We start from the raw sequence: 17,204 nt of genomic DNA, 5'->3' as shown, positions 1-17,204 counted from the left end.
GGTTTTATTTTAAATTTTTTTTAAAAAAAAATTTGTTCTCCCCCCAATCAGAATATGACATTGTCCCTAATGTCAAAATAGCTATTAATAAAGAGTACATAATGAAAGAGATATCACCTGGAATTTTATTGAAGATAACAAACTGAAACAAACGCAAACCAATCCACGACTTTTAAATCAATGATCCAACTTTCTTTTCTTACTGCTTGATTGCGACCAATTGATCTTTGTTATCATCGGATCAGGCTTATGAACAAAAGCTTCCAAATCATCAATTAATTGGTCGGCAGTCGAAGCACAAATGAGCATCCGTCGTGAATTTTCTGAAATGAAATTCTGTTCCACAGCTTTATCAAGAAATGTCAACAAACTGTCATAATAATTATTGATATTCAACAAGCCCATAGGTTTATTATGGATATTAAGTCTTGCCCAAGAAACAATGTGAAAAATTTCTTCTAATGTACCAAAACCACCTGGTAGTGCGATAAAAGCATCAGAATTTTCAATAATTTGAGTGATTCTTTCATACATAGAAGAAACTTTTAATTCCTCCACAATCGTAACACCTGTAATATTTCCTTCAGCTAAAGCTGTAGGAATAATACCCAAAACCTGACTACCTCCAAGATGAGCAGATGTTGAAACAGATCCCATTAACTCAATATTACCTCCCCCATATACCAAGTGAATTTTTCTCTCAGCCAATATCTTTCAAAGATTATTCGCTGCTTCTACAAACACTTCATTTTTTCCAGGACTCGACCCACAAAATACACAAATATTTTTCAATGTTTGTGCAGAGGATCCAGCCATGTTTTTACTTTCTTTTTTTTTTTCTGCGAAAATAGAGAGAAAGATGAGAGATTTTATAGGGGTAATATGTTATCATGACAAAACTATGGGTCACAGCTGTAAGCAGAATAAATAGTAAAAACAATAATGACACACATGCATATAAACAATAGTGTGATTGTGGCTCACAATTTTCCTCTGGTTTTACGTGCAGAAACGGCTTCAACACCTTCTATAAGTCGAGGACATGCTTCCCATCCAATTTTCTTATAAATTGGCAAACAGGGTCTTTTTTAGTCTGATTCTCAAGACTATGACGATCATCTTGAAATTGTTTCCATAAACGGAGAAGTTCAATATGCACATGTCCACTAGAATGCGTCTCAAGAGTCAATAAGATGTTATCTAAAGACTCCTTACTCAGCCCATTCTTAATGAAACCAATTTTATCTTCTCTGTTATTGGAAACACATCCCAAATATCTGCATCGTTTGTCACAAGTCCATCTCGCACACTTATGACAAACCCCTAAACTTTTGGCCCTTCGTTTTTTCGCATAAATGCTTTTTCCTAATCCAGGAAAATACCGAATTAGCAATGATTGTGGAACTTCTCCTCCTAATCGGACCTTAGCTTCAATTACAAGACGAATATCTTCTGGAATTCCTTTTTGCATTAGCAATCTCAATCTTTCACACCTTCCTGTATAAATTTTTCTTAGAACACTTTCAGAAACAGAGGGAAAATATTTACAAATTTTTGAGAGAATTTCATCCATTTTGAAAAGAAAAGAAATGATTTTTTTTTATTTTTGTATCAGCAATTGTGGGAAACTGATTTAACCGACTATGAGAGTCACGGAGTACCGTTATCCGCCATTTAACCGGGAAAATAAAAAGATTAAGGAAACCTGAAATAAAAACAAACAAAATTAAATGCAACATAAAAATTTAAGGATCAGAAAGAGAAATAAACTCTTCTTGCAAGATTTCATTTTCCAAAAATGGTTTAAGCCTTTGTCCATTCACTTTAAAAACATCACCATTTTTAGGATTTTCAATATCCACAGCTCCATAATGATACACATGCTTTACAACATATGGGCCTGTCCATCTTGATCGTAATTTTCCCAGAAATATGTGAAGTCGAGAATTATAAAGCAAAACTTTTTTACCAATTTCAAAAGATTTTCTAAGAATTGTTTTATCATGAAATGATTTGATTTTTGCTTTATAAATCCTTGAATTCTCATACGCATCATTTCTGAGTTCATCAAGTTCATTAAGTTGTAATTTACGCAATTTGTTGGCATCATCCATGCTTGAATTTAAAGTTTTGATCGCCCAATAAGCTTTATGTTCCAATTCTACAGGCAAATGACAATATTTTCCATAAACCAACCTATAGGGAGACATATTCAATGATGTTTTAAAAGCTGTTCGATATACCCAAAGTGCATCATTAAGTCGCAGAGACCAATCTTTTCTATTTGAGTTAACAGTTTTTTCTAAAATTTACTTTATCTCCCTATTAGCTAATTCAACTTGTCCATTTGTTTGAGGATGATAAGGAGTAGTTACTTTGTGAGTAATACCATATTTTTTCATTAATGAAGCAAATGGTTTATTAACAAAGTGAGTTCCCCCATCACTTATCATAGCTCGAGGAATTCCGAATCTACTAAAAATATTTTCTTTTAAAAATTTGATGACGATTTTATGATCATTAGTTCGACATGGAATTGCCTCTATCCATTTGGAAACATAATCAACTGCAACTAAAATATACAAGTATCCAAACGACGGTTATTAAAAGGTCCCATAAAATCAATTCCCCAACAGTCAAATATTTCAATTTCAATGATAGGATTTAAAGGCATCATGTTTCTTTTTGAAATTGCACCCAATTTTTGACAATTTTCACAGATCTTGCAGATTTCGTGGGTGTCTTTAAACAAAGTGGGCCAATAAAATCCACACTGCAAGATTTTTGCAGCTGTTTTCTTTGAAGAAAAATGTCCTCCGCATGCTTCTGAATGACAAAATTTAATGACAATACTTACCTCATTGTCGGGTATGCAACGTCGAAAAATTTGATCTGGACAGTACTTGAACAGATACGGATCATCCCAATAAAAGTTTTTTACCTCATTCAAAAATTTTCTCTTATCTTGGGAACTCCATTGCGGTGGCATTTTTCCTGTCACAAGAAAATTTATTATATTAGCAAACCAAGGTGTAGTAGTAACTGAAAATAGATGTTCATCAGGAAAATTATCGTTAATTGGTGTCATTTCACAAGATGATCCTGTTACTAGTCTCGATAACTGATCGGATACGACATTCTCGGTTCCTTTTTTATCTTTGATCACAATGTCAAATTCTTGGAGCAACAAAATCCATCGTATCAGTTGTGGCTTAGCATCCTGTTTGGTCAAAAAATATCTAACAGCAGAATGATCAGTAAACACAATAGTCGTTGATCCAATCAAATAAGAACGAAATTGTAAAGACCCGAAAATATTTGCTTTGAAAATTTACGGAAAATTAAAATTTTTCTTTTAAAAGAACTTAAATGGTCTCATTCATAAAATCGACTGATGAATCAAGTTCAATGCTTAAAATAATAGCAGCGGAAAAATAAAGTTTGCCAACAACAACAATTTAAAATTTATCCAACGACTGATAAAATTGTTTGCGGAAAAATAACAACTGCTGCACTGAGGTCCTCGGGTGCCACTACTGCCGACCCAAGATGGCTCACTGGTCCCCGCTGATGCGAACGTGGACGTCCCAAGGAAAGCATGGGATCCTTTGCAGTTGCCGGAGGGACCAATCACGAGGGGTCGACTAAAGAGATTCAAGGAGGCGCTACAAGGAGTCATGAGCAAGCCGGAAGAGGTCGTGATGCATGGGAGTACGTTTGGAGGCCAACGGAAAGTCATTCAAGCATTGATGTTGCTGACCGAGTCTGGACGGACCTGTACACGGACCTGCACACGGGGTCCGTGTCCTTTACAAGCTGGGATGAGTTTTTACAGTGGCTGCACGGACCTGGAGACGGACCCAGGCACGGGGTCCGTGCCCTATACATTTGGCGAATACAGTGCCTACACAGACCCGTACACGGAGGTGAGCACGGGGTCCGTGTCCCTTGATCCCGATTGAAGAGTTTTACAGTATGTACACGGACCCAGACACGGAGGTCTGCACGGGGTCCGTGCCTAGCGTTTTCTGCGCGGATTTGTTTCCTTTTCTTAAGTTTTATTATTTTGGGAGACTAGATTTTTGATATCTTTTGATATATAGACTATGTTGGACGAATTTTAAAATACAATACACATAATATTTTGAGTTTATCAAACTTGTGAGAATTTTCTCTCAACTTTTCAAAGCTTTTAGCTTTGTCAAATCAAATCAAACTTATCAAAGTTTTTAACTTTGTGGCGTTTGTCGGTCGTTGCTTGTGCGGATTGTCGTAGGCAAAGTTCTTCGAAGGTTCGTATAGTTTTCGATTGTTTATCCTCGTGTTTATTTGTTGCTAAACTCTTGCCAGTTTAGAGGTGAATATCCACAATATTTGAATCAAAAGATCGGGAAAACACACGGATCTTAATATCGTAATTGAATAGAGGGTGCGATTTATTTTCAATCGTGTTTGCTATTTATTCGTATCAAGATTCACGTCATTTGGTATCAGAGCCCAGGTTTATTGAATTCAAGTTAGTTATCTTGTTCTTAAATTGCAGATCTGTATTATTTCTTCGTTTATTTTCAGATCTGTTTTGTTCTATCGTTCTTCGTAAATTTTTTCGTGAATCTGTGATTCTCGAAATTTGTTGGTGACTTTTTTTTTGGGGATTTCGAGTAGTACTCAAGCAAAAAAAAAAAAAAAAAAGAGTACAAAAATTCCGAAAATTCACCATTATTTCTTTTTGATATCTTGTTCTATTTTCTTTAGAGAGTCATATTTAATTGTCTCTCACAGTAAAAAAAAAAAGATCATATTCGAATTTCTTGTCTACACAGTCCAAGTGAGTCGGTCGCATTTGTTCACAAGTTTGAACCTTGATTGTTTGATATCCCAAATACAAAGCTTGAGCACACTTTTGAGAGTACTATCAAATTCGAGTGGAAACATTTGAGTGTGAGTGTTATTTTTTTTGGAGTGACTAGTGAGTATTTGTTGTGAGCAAAAAAATAAGAGAGGAGAGACGAGTGAATTTCTTTGGAGTGACCGGTGAGCTTTTGGGTGAGGAGTTATTTGTTTTCTACTAACATTTTCTTGCAGGTACAATTCTAAGAATTAGATGGAGAAGGAGGTAGGAGATAGTTCGAACCCGAGGTCATCTAAGTTTCCACTGGAGGCGTTGTTTGGGGATTTTAGTAGGATGATGACGACCCAAATGGAGTCGTTGCATGAGAGGTTGGGTAAACTTGAGGTTAGTGTCAGTGGGGGTAAACCTAAGCCTAGGGATTTGGGTAGAGATGACGAGGAGTATGATCTCGGAGGAGGCGATGAGAGTCAAAATGAGAATTGGGGTAGGAATGAAAGAGATAGAGGATTTGGGAGAGGAAGAAGAGAAGCTATGAGGGGTAGGTATGAGGAGACTAGGGAAGATGGTCACATGGGTAGCATTAAGATGAAAATCCCTTCATTCCATGGGAAATATGACCTGGAGGCGTACCTAGAATGGGAAAAGAGGGTAGAGTTTGTATTTGCATGTCACCACTACTCCGAACAAAAGAAGGTGAGGTTGGCGGTGGTTAAATTTTTAGACTATGCTCTCATTTGGTGGGATCAATTAGTGACCACTAAAAGAAAGTATAATGAGAGACCCATTGAATCTTGGGATGAGATGAAGAGTGTAATGAGGAAGAGGTTTGTGCCTAACCACTATTATAGGGAGATGTTTAAGAGGTTACAAACTTTGAGGCAAGGGTTGAAGAGTGTTGAGGACTACTATAAGGAGATGGAAGTACTCATGATTAGGGCAAATACTGAGGAGGATAATGAAGCAACTATGGCTCGTTTTCTTTGTGGTTTGAACAGGGAGATTCATGATCAAGTGGAGCTTCGGCACTACTTAGATCTAGACGAGATGGTGCAAATGGCCATTAAAGTGGAGCAACAACTCAAGAGGCGAGGAGTTGGCCGCACTAATCAAACCGGAGGTGCATCTTCTTCGTGGCGACCAAATGCGGCCAAGCGAGATGATAGCAAAGTGGTGGCCAAGCCTAAGTTTGAACCAAAGCAAGAGGCACCTAGACATGGAGTACAAGGTAAATCTGAAATTCCTACTACTCGTTCTAGAGATACAAAATGTTTTAGATGTCAAGGGTTGGGCCATATTGCTAGTGAGTGTCCTAATAAGAGAGTCATGTTTTTGAATGATTATGGTGAATTTGAGTCTCAAAGTGAGGGGGATGGCGAGGGCAGTGATGATGATATGCCGGAGTTGGAGGATCCCGATGAGGGATATGGGGCGGTTGTAGGAGAAGCTCTAGTGACTAGGCGAATCATGAGTGCCCAAGTCAAGGATGAGGAGATTAACCAAAGGGAGAACTTGTTTCACACTAGATGTTTTGTGAGTGGTAAGGTGTGCAATGTAATCATAGATGGGGGAAGTTGCACCAATGTGGCTAGCATTGAGATGGTTGAGAAATTGGGATTGCCTACAATAAAACATCCTCAACCATATAAGCTTCAATGGTTGAACGATTGTGCAGAGGTGAGAGTGAATAGGCAAGTTCTAGTGTCCTTTTCAATTGGGCAGTATGTGGATGAAGTTTTGTGTGACATGGTACCTATGCATGCTTGTCATATATTGTTGGGTAGGCCATGGCAATTTGATAGACGAGTGACTCACGATGGGTTCAAAAATAAGTACTCGTTTGTCTTGAAAAAAGAAACTGTTGTCTTACTCCCATTGTCCCCAAAGCAAGTATTGGAGGACCACTTGAAAAAAAAGAAGAGAGATGAGGCCGAAAAAAAGAGTGAATTAAAAAGTGAGATGGCCTCTGAAAATAAAATTGAAGTGGCTGAAAAAAAGAGAGTTGAAAAGAGTGAGATAGCCACACAAACAAAAAAAGAGAGGAAAGAAATCGAGGGGAAAGAAAAAGAGAGGAAAGAGGCCAAAAAGAATTCTTACATGGCCCAAAAAGGTGAGATAAAACACTTGTTGCACACACATGAACCACTTGTGTTAATTCTTTACAAGGAGATCCTCCTTAACACAAGTGATATAGCCGGATCCCTTCCGAGCATTGTTGTTTCATTATTGCAGGAATTTGACGATGTATTTTCCGGAGGAGCTACCTCAAGGCTTACCACCATTGAGGGGAATTGAGCACCAAATTGATTTGGTGCCCGGGAGTGCCTTGCCGAACCTTCCAGCTTATAGGAGCAATCCGGAGGAGACTAAGGAGCTACAAAGGCAGGTAAGTGAGTTATTAGATAAAGGTTATGTGCGTGAGTCCATGTCACCTTGTGCGGTGCCTGTTTTGCTAGTCCCTAAGAAAGATGGCTCATGGCGTATGTGTGTCGACTGTAGAGCAATCAATAACATAACCATTAAGTATAGGCATCCCATACCTAGACTAGATGATATGTTAGATGAATTGCATGGGTCTTCCATCTTTAGCAAAATTGACTTAAGAAGTGGCTACCATCAAATTAGAATGAGGCAAGGTGATGAGTGGAAAACTGCTTTTAAAACTAAGTATGGGTTGTATGAGTGGATGGTTATGCCCTTTGGTTTAACTAATGCACCTAGCACCTTTATGAGGTTAATGAATCATGTCTTGCGTGCACATATAGGTAAATTTGTCGTGGTTTACTTTGATGATATCCTAGTGTATAGCAAGAATCTTGAAGAGCATGTTAAACACTTGAAACTTGTGCTAATCACATTAAGGGCTGAAAATTTGTATGCTAACTTAAAGAAGTGTGATTTTTGTACAAACAAACTTGTGTTTCTTGGTTTCGTTGTGAGTTCACAAGGGATACAAGTGGATGAAGACAAGGTAAGTGCTATTCGAGCCATCGCCTACTACTGTTGGTCAAGTCCGAAGCTTTCATGGTCTTGCAAGCTTCTATAGGAGGTTTGTAAGGGATTTTAGGACATTGGCGGCACCGATGACGGCAGTCATCAAGAAGAACGTTCCATTCTGTTGGGGCGAGGAGCAAGAGAAGTCTTTTAATATTATCAAGCAAAAATTAATTAATGCTCCTTTACTTGTCTTACCTAATTTTTCTAATACGTTTGAAATTGAATGTGATGCATCAGGTGTAGGTATTGGAGGAGTGTTAATGCAAGGAGGGAGGCCGGTGTCGTACTTTAGTGAGAAGCTCAATGGGGCAGCGCTGAACTATCCCACGTATGACAAGGAGTTCTATGCACTTGTGAGGACTCTTGAGACGTGGCAGCACTACTTGAGGCCTAAAGAGTTTGTGATTCATACGGATCATGAGTCTCTAAAGCACCTCAAGGGGCAACAAAAGCTGAACAAGCGGCATGCTAAGTGGGTGGCCTTCATAGAGACATTCCCCTACATGATCAAGTATAAGCAAGGTAAGGAAAATGTAGTGGCCGACGCACTATCACGGAGGTATGTACTTTTCTCTACTTTGGAATCTAAAATATTGGGGTTTGAACTTGTTAAAGAGTTGTATGTGCTAGATGATGATTTTAAGGAAGTGTTTGAAACTTGTATGCATGGTCCACATGATAAATTTTACTTGCATAAAGGTTTCTTGTTTAGAGAGGATAGATTGTGCATTCCCAAGTCATCAATTCGTGAATTACTTGTTAGGGAAGCACATGGGGGTGGCCTAATGGGACACTTTGGGGTGGCTAAGACTTTAAGTGCATTACATGAACATTTCTATTGGCCACACATGAAGCGTGATTTTGAGCGTATTTGTGAGAAGTGCATAACTTGTAGACAAGCTAAGTCTAGGACACTACCACATGGATTATATACACCACTTCCCGTCCCTAGTGAACCTTGGGTTGATATCTCTATGGACTTTGTTTTGGGATTACCTAGGACAAAGAAGGGGAGGGACTCTATATTTGTTGTTGTGGATAGGTTTTCTAAAATGGCACACTTTATTGCTTGTCACAAGACGGATGATGCATCTAACATGGCGGACCTATTCTTTAGAGAAGTCGTTAGGCTGCATGGCATACCTAGGACCATTGTGTCGGACCGTGATGTTAAATTCGTAAGTTACTTTTGGAAAACACTGTGGGCTAAACTTGGCACTAAATTACTGTTTTCTACGACCTGTCATCCTCAAACTGATGGTCAAAATGAGGTAGTTAATAGGACGTTAGGAACTTTATTACGTGCTATTCTCAAAAAGAACTTAAAGAATTGAGAGAATTGCTTGCCATTTGTTGAATTTTCTTATAATCGTTGTGTGCACTCTACTACTAGCTATTCACCATTTGAGATTGTATATGGTTTTAATCCTTTGACTCCGTTGGATTTGATGTCTTTACCTGTGAGTGAAAGGTTAAACTTAGACGGCAAAAAGAAGGCTGAATTCGTTAGGAGTTTGCATGAGAAGGTAAAAGCTAATATTGAGAAGCGAAATGAGCAATATGCTAAGCAAGCCAACAAAGGGAAAAAGAAGGTGGTATTCGAGAAGGGCGATTGGGTGTGGCTACACTTGAGGAAGGAGAGGTTTCCGGAGAAGCGACGCTCAAAGCTACTACCTAGGGGCGATGGACCATTCCAAGTTCTTGAGAGGATCAATGACAATGCCTACAAACTCGACTTGCCGGGTGAGTATAATGTTAGTTCTACTTTTAATGTTAGTGACTTGTCGTTGTTTGATGTAGGTGACGAGCAAGATTTGAGGACAAATCCTTCTCAAGAAGGGGAGGATGATGCGAACGTGGACGTCCCAAGGAAAGCATGGGATCCTTTGCAGTTGTCGGAGGGACCAATCACGAGGGGTCGACTAAAGAGATTCAAGGAGGCGCTACAAGGAGTCATGAGCAAGCCGGAAGAGGTCGTGATGCATGGGAGTACGTTTGGAGGCCAACGGAAAGTCATTCAAGCATTGATGTTGCTGACCGAGTCTGGACGGACCTGTACACGGACCTGCACACGGGGTCCGTGTCCTTTACAAGCTGGGATGAGTTTTTACAGTGGCTGCACGGACCTGGAGACGGACCCAGGCACGGGGTCCGTGCCCTATAAATTTGGCGAATACAGTGCCTACACGGACCCGTACACGGAGGTGAGCACGGGGTCCGTTTCCCTTGATCCCGATTGAAGAGTTTTACAGTATGTACATGGACCCAGACACGGAGGTCTGCACGGGGTCCGTGCCTAGCGTTTTCTGCGCGGATTTGTTTCCTTTTCTAGAGTTTTATTATTTTGGGAGACTAGATTTTTGATATCTTTTGATATATAGACTATGTTGAACGAATTTTAAAATACAATACCCATAATATTTTGAGTTTATCAAACTTGTGAGAATTTTCTCTCAACTTTTCAAAGTTTTTAGCTTTGTCAAATCAAATCAAACTTATCAAAGTTTTTAACTTTGTGGCGTTTGTCGATCGTTGCTTGTGCGGATTGTCGTAGGCAAAGTTCTTCGAAGGTTCGTATAGTTTTCGATTGTTTATCCTCGTGTTTATTTGTTGCTAAACTCTTCTAGTTTAGAGGTGAATATCACACAATACTTGAATCAAAAGATCGGGAAAACACACGGATCTTAATATCGTAATTGAATAGAGGGTGCGATTTATTTTCAATCGTGTTTGCTATTTATTCGTATCAAGATTCACGTCACCCGCCCTCGGCCCTGGCCTCATCAGTACCTACAACAATCAAGTCTAGTGAGCCTAAAGACTCAGCATGAATATATCGCAGGTAAGGAGTAAAATCTGAAGTAAAATATGCATGGGATAAAATATCATGTCATGAGGCATGCTGAAAATAATCTGTACTGAGCAATTATAATACGTGCATAACTGAACTGAAAATCACAGTAAAAATATTTGCTCCTTGGAGCCCTGTACTGAAATAACTGGTAAAATTTTCTGTTGAGATTATGGTCTACGCCTGTGGCCCCTGCACTAAGCTGAACTGGTCGGTAACTGGCTACCGGGGAGTATAAAACTGAACTGAGCTGGCCGGTCACTGGCGACCGGGTGGTACCAAACTGAACTGATCGGTCACTGGCGACCGAATAAAATAATGCTCCCATCATAGTGAATTGACCACAAGCAATATCGCATAAATCTCAAAATAAGTATTTTCTATTTTCACGCACGTAAAATAATTAACTGTCATAATGCAAATATCCTGTGTATTTTACCAACTGGATTGGATTGGATCGTCCCCAGGCTCGCTGCAACCTAACTGCCATGAAAAATATGCAATAGCTTAAACTTGACCAACTATGCAATTTACGTTCAAAAAGTGCGACTCTGACGCCTAATGACTTCGTATTTAATCATGACTCCGAACCAACCTTAACCGACACTGAACCGACATATAGTCATGATTAAAATACGCTTAAAATACTGAAATAATGCTCCTATAATGATGAGGGTCGAAATCTAGGTGAAATGGAGGTCAAAACATGAAACGCTCTTTCGAGAGTCAATTTGACACATCGCACCGTAAATTCTCCTATGACCTCAAAAATGATCCGAATCACAAACGGTCAAAAACACGACCTTCCTCACTCAATGGGGCACTGTCCAATCCAAGGCCATAGGCTAAAAGCCGACCGAGAACTCGAACGAGCCACCGAACCGACACAGCAACTTGCTGTAAAATTCCAGCAACGGTACAATCGTGTAACTTGTGTTGTTTTCGAGACTACCGGCCATTGGGGGCATGAACCACCGACCAGAGGCTCTTACCAACATCCCAAGGAGTGATTTGAACCATGGCTAAGGGTCCTAGGCCAGCCACAATCCGCATCACACCATAACTCAACCGAAACTCCAACCGAGAAACAACGTGCATGCGTGTGTAGTGTTTTGCTTAGATCGATGTCTTGCGTCATTCCAGTGGCCATTTGATTGACCATGGCACGCTCTAGACATATAGGGGCATGGTATGAACCGTGGCTAAGGGCTATAGGCCAACCAAGATCCATACCAAGCAACCAAAACCAAAATACATATGCTGAAATGGGAAGTGGCCGAAGGGACATAGGGGACTGTTGTGATGTTTTTATTAAAAACCGAGGAGCCATGGACCAAGCCACCAAAAGGGCAACTTAGTCACGTATTAGAAATGCTAGGAGAGTGATCTAACCATGGCTATAGGCCCTTGGTGCAGTCAAGATTAGATCCTTCCTCCTTGCCAACAAATCTGAAATTCGAAACTCATAATGGACCAAATGAGAAGTTGTTGTCCATTTCTGAATTTCCAGCAACCAGGGGCTTGAACGAACGGACCAATCTGATCCTAATGCATCCTATTACATGTAATTATGTCACCTTGGGAGCCTGGAGTCGAACCAATCACCTGAAACTCACAAACCAAGAAAAACGTGAAGCTTGCCAAGAAATATCAAAAATTCTGCATGTGTTGTTTTCAAAAGTTTTGACATGGATCTCGATTTTTGCTTGAATAAACATGATCATGTACTGAAAAATAAATGATAATATTACTTGATTGAGGTTTGAAAGAATCTAGACATGACTTGTTATCGTTTGAAATAGAAACGAAAAGAAGAGACGAGATGGCGCGGAGGAGACGGAGTGGCTTCCTTTTCTTTCTTACTTGGCTCTCGATTTTCTCTCTATTATTTCTAGCTATGCCTCACGGTTTTCTAATCTGAAATGGGTCTGCATTTTCGAAATGGTGGAGGGGAGAAATGATCGTTATGAAGGTGAAGAGAAGGGTGCACAATAATAGGATCATATCAAGACTAAGTCTTCTCATTTGAATTTTGAATTCTTGTTGCTATCAAATATTGGTGGGGGGAAATATTAGAGGTGCATGGCCGATTCTTGCATGTAGAACCCGTGAATCAGTCTACGTATAAGCCATGCATAATTCTAGATTTTTTAAATTTATTTGACTTCATTGCATAATTATTTTAAATGCATTTATTTGAAGTTAATTATTCATTATTTCAGTTCAGTAGTTGATTTTTAGCATTTCAGTTATTTCAGTGAGGCCGGACCGGAGTTGGAGTTTGAGATAGAATTTAAGATTCGAGAAATATTTGTGGGAGTTAATTTAGCTAGCAAGTGAGTCCATTTAAGTTTAAAATGGAGGTTTGAGGATTTAATTTAATTATTTGAGGTGATTAAGAAATGAACTCATTTAAGTTATTTAATTAAGGGGTTAGCTCACTAAATTAATTAAATGATTAGTAAGGCTTTCAAGGATTATTAGTTGACTAGATAACCAACACTTCCCACTCATTTTATTAGTAGATATTCGGCCACCCCATAGTGCTAGGCAATGCATTTGCCAACTCATCAAACTTTAACCCATTCTTGATTAGTTTAAGATGTTAAGTTTTTTTTTAATTATTTTGTTCCACCTTAATTAATTAATGTTAGAGCACTATCCTAACCCTTGATTGGCAGGATAAAATCGGCCACTATACTCTAGAATCACCCAAGGAATCATTTGATAGCAATTCAAATTCAAAATTCAAATGCATGAAGACTTGGTTTTGATATGATCCTTATATCTTGCACCATCCTCCTCACCCCTCATAACCACTCCATCACACTCCCTCCCCACCGAAATCAGACCCTTTTTCAGTAGAAAAACGTGAGTAATAGCTAGGGAGAAAGGGAGAAAAAAATCGAGAGCTAGTGAGCAAAAAAGAGAAGCGCTTCACTCTTCCGCGTCGCGTCGTCGTTGTTTCTTTTCGTTTCTATTTCAAACGAATCCAAGGCATGTATATACTTTTTCTAAACCTCAATCAAGTCATATTAGCAAGTATTTTTCAGTACATGATCAGATTTCATCATGCTAAATGTAATAGCCGAGCCCGGTGTACGGTACGGTTTAAGCTTTATGTGTTTATTGGGTTTTATGATTTAGATGATTTGAGTTGTGTTATGGGCTATAGTTTAGTTGGTATTATTGTTTGTGGCTTGGTTGTTGTATTAGATGTTGTTGGTTGCGTCGTTTCAGCGTTGCGGATTGATTTTAGTTGCTTTGGATTGTTTCTTGGCCGAAAGGATACCGCACCCGCACTCTTGCAAGGACCGTACCCGCGGTCATTTATGTTGGATTTTGTGGTTTTTGCCGTGTGGAAACCGCACCCGCGGTAGTGTTGAGACCGCACCCGCGGTGGTGACCGCACCCGCGGTAATTGCAGCACCGCACCCGCGGTCATCGTGCATGGATTTTATTTTGTTGTGCCGTGAGCTAGGCGCACTCGCGGTATTAGTATCAGCGCACCCGCGGTCTAGGTATGGGCGAGTTTTTAAGTTACTTTTTGTAGTTGTTGGCCATACCTTATCCTTTCATTTCCTCCATTTTTCGAGATTTCCTCTCTAGAACAAGGGTTTTCTTCCATTTCAATTGCTTCCTACCTTTGATTCTTGGATTTGTTTGGATTTCCGAGTTGAGATCAAGCTTCTTCGTGGTGAGAGGAAGCTAAGGTAAGTTTTTGGTTGAGTTCTATCATGGTGTTGGAAATGAGATGCTATAGGTTGATGTTGTTGTTGGTTTAATGGATTATTTGACTTGTATTTTTGGATATAGAGTTGATATTGGTGTTATTTATGGATTATTGTTGTAGGTGGTGTACCAAGAGTATAGTTTGGAGGTCTTCTATTGGTTTGTAAGTGGAATTTCATTCCTTTGCTCACATGATGTTATATGTATTGTATTTCAAAGGTTTCAAAGTGTTATTCCCTTCAATTGATCCATTGTTATGTATTGATTCCATTGATTATCTATTGGAGGCATTGTATGTCTCATTTATTGAAAAGGGAATACAAGAGAAAAGATATAGTTTCCAAAGTGATTGTCTAAATGCTATTGAGAATTCAAATGTTTTATTGGATTGATTGAATCATAGTCAGAGCATTGCATGCAATTAGTTGATCAACGCCCATAGGCTTATATCCCTCAGAGTTATCGGTTTTTAATCGATTTGGGATACGAGCACCACAGTCAGAGATACTATTGATATCAATCCAACCAGAGAAAAGAGAATACCATTCTATTGCTATGTTATTGCTACAGTTATTGCTATAGTATTCATGTTTCAGAGTTTATGGTATTTATGATTTCAAGTCATGTTTTACAGAGTATACTATGTATCATTGCTATGTAGAGTTCCACTTGCTGAGTTTTTATACTCATTTCAGTTATTTTCATGTGATGCAGATAAGAGCGACAGACCAGGACGTTGACTGTGGTCAGAGGTCATATGCATACGAAGATTGGAAGGATGATGTTTTTGCTAGTATTTTTGGGACATGATCATAGGAATGATTGTTTTGTATTTTTGTTAAATCATTTGAATGATCATGTTTATATTTTGTAAACATTTTTATGAAATGTATTTTGAAACTCCTTCCAGTGTAAGAAAATTTTAAATTCCGCTGTATTATTTTATTGTTACGGGTCAGGGTGTCACATTTAGTGGTATCAGAGCACCGGTTCTTCGGACCAATGCATATGACTTCGTCTACTTTCAACTGTCCGGGTATGTTTTCTTTGCATCTATTTATTCATTGTTATCTATTGATTGGTGTCTTGTGAGCAATTGTAGAGTATGCCACCTAAGAGGAAAGCAGTAGAGGGTGAGGATAGTTCTTCCTCTAGAGTTGTCGATGAGTTCGGCAAGTTGCTTAAGGAGCAGGCTAAAGTTCATAGTGAGCAGATTCAGCAGCTGCTTCGATTGCAAGGAACAGGACAGGGTAGAGGCCAAGGTAGAGTTCCAGTAGCTCAGGCAGTTGGCACTGATGCCATCTTTTCTGCTTTCAAAAGGATGGATCCACCGGAATTCGCAGGTAGCACTGATCCGTTAGTGGCTGTCGAGTGGGTCAAGGCGCTTGAAGCTATATTCGATCATCTCCAGTACGAGGACAAAGACAGGATCAGTTGTGCAGTTTTCATGTTGGTTAAAGCTGCTCGCATATGGTGGAATGCAACCAAGGTTGGAGTTGACGTCTCGACACTGAAGTGGTCAGAGTTTACAGATTTGTTCTACGACAAGTACTTTCTCGATGCACTTAGAGCGAGGAAGGTTACGGAGTTCTTGGAGCTTCGACAGGGGAGCTTGGATGTCGATGAGTATATTCTCAAGTTTGAGGAGGGTTGCTTGTTTGCTCCTTACATTGCTTCCAATGACAAAGATAAAGGCGCTCATTTCATTCGAGACCTTAGAGCTGAGATTTGTCGTGATATCAATATGTCCAAGGCTGTTACTTTCAAGGAGATTGTGTCCAAGGCATTGTTGGCCGAACAGGATGAGAAGGACATCACCAGAGAGAGGCAGGAGAGGCACCAAGCTGTTGTTCAGAGAGGCCAGGGCTCGAATCAGAGGGGCAGGGATCGTTTCAAGGGCAAGGGCAAGATGGAGTCGAGTCCTAGACCACCGCCAGTTCCAGTTGATCCCGAGAAGCCACTGTGTCCAAAGTGTGGCAAGCATCATCGAGGAGAGTTCAGATTTGGCACTCATTCTTGCTATCGTTGTGGCACGACAGGCCACGTTGCCAGAGATTGTCCACGAGGAGCTAGCCAAGGGAAGGTGCAGGGTCGTATCTTTACGATGACCAAGGAAGCTATTAATCATGATTCTTCATTGATCTCTAGTACTATTTAGATTTCAGGCAGAGTAGCTACGACTTTGATAGATACTGGTGCTACTCATTCTTTTATGTCTGAATTGGTTTTGAGATCTTTGGGTATAGTTCCTTCTGTTCTTCCCCTCCAGCTTAGTGTTGTTTTGCCTTCGGGGGACGTGTTATGCCCGACATCGATTGTGTTTGCGTGCCCTGTTCGTATTGAAGAGCGAGTTGTCTTCGCTGATTTGATTGTTATCCCTATGGTTGCCTTTGATGTTATTCTTGGCATGGATTGGCTTTCGACTTACCGTGCAGTTATCGATTGTGTTGCTAAGAAGGTGACTTTTGCAGATGATGGCCAGGGAGGAGTTCTCGCCAGCACAGGTACTTCGCTGGTCCTTCCTTTTATTTCTTGTCTTGAGGCTGAGAAGTTGATGTGTAGAGGTTGTGATGTGTTTCTGGCTTCTATTGTGGATGTGGATAGACTGATTAAGTTGAATATAGATGATATCGATGTTGTGAGGGAGTTTGCTGATGTGTTTGAGGATGATGTTCCGGGTTTGCCGCCGGATAAGGATGTTGAGTTTTCGATCGATTTAGCTCCAGGTACGGTTCCTATTTCTAAGGCTCCGTACAGGATGGCCCCTACTGAGAT

At 39.8% G+C, this 17,204-nt stretch overlaps 1 pseudogene; it reads left to right on the top strand.

Annotated features, from left to right (window-relative positions):
- Window positions 1–12,692, top strand: part of LOC140810305 (uncharacterized) — a 44,763-nt pseudogene extending 32,071 nt beyond the window's left edge.
- The last annotated feature ends 4,512 nt before the right edge of the window (window positions 12,693–17,204 follow it).

This window comes from Primulina eburnea, chromosome 13 (assembly GCF_022965805.1).
Source record: "Primulina eburnea isolate SZY01 chromosome 13, ASM2296580v1, whole genome shotgun sequence".
NCBI lineage: Eukaryota > Viridiplantae > Streptophyta > Magnoliopsida > Lamiales > Gesneriaceae > Primulina > Primulina eburnea.
The sequence above is the reverse complement of the archived record's forward strand: the minus strand, read 5'-3'. Positions and strand labels throughout refer to the sequence as shown.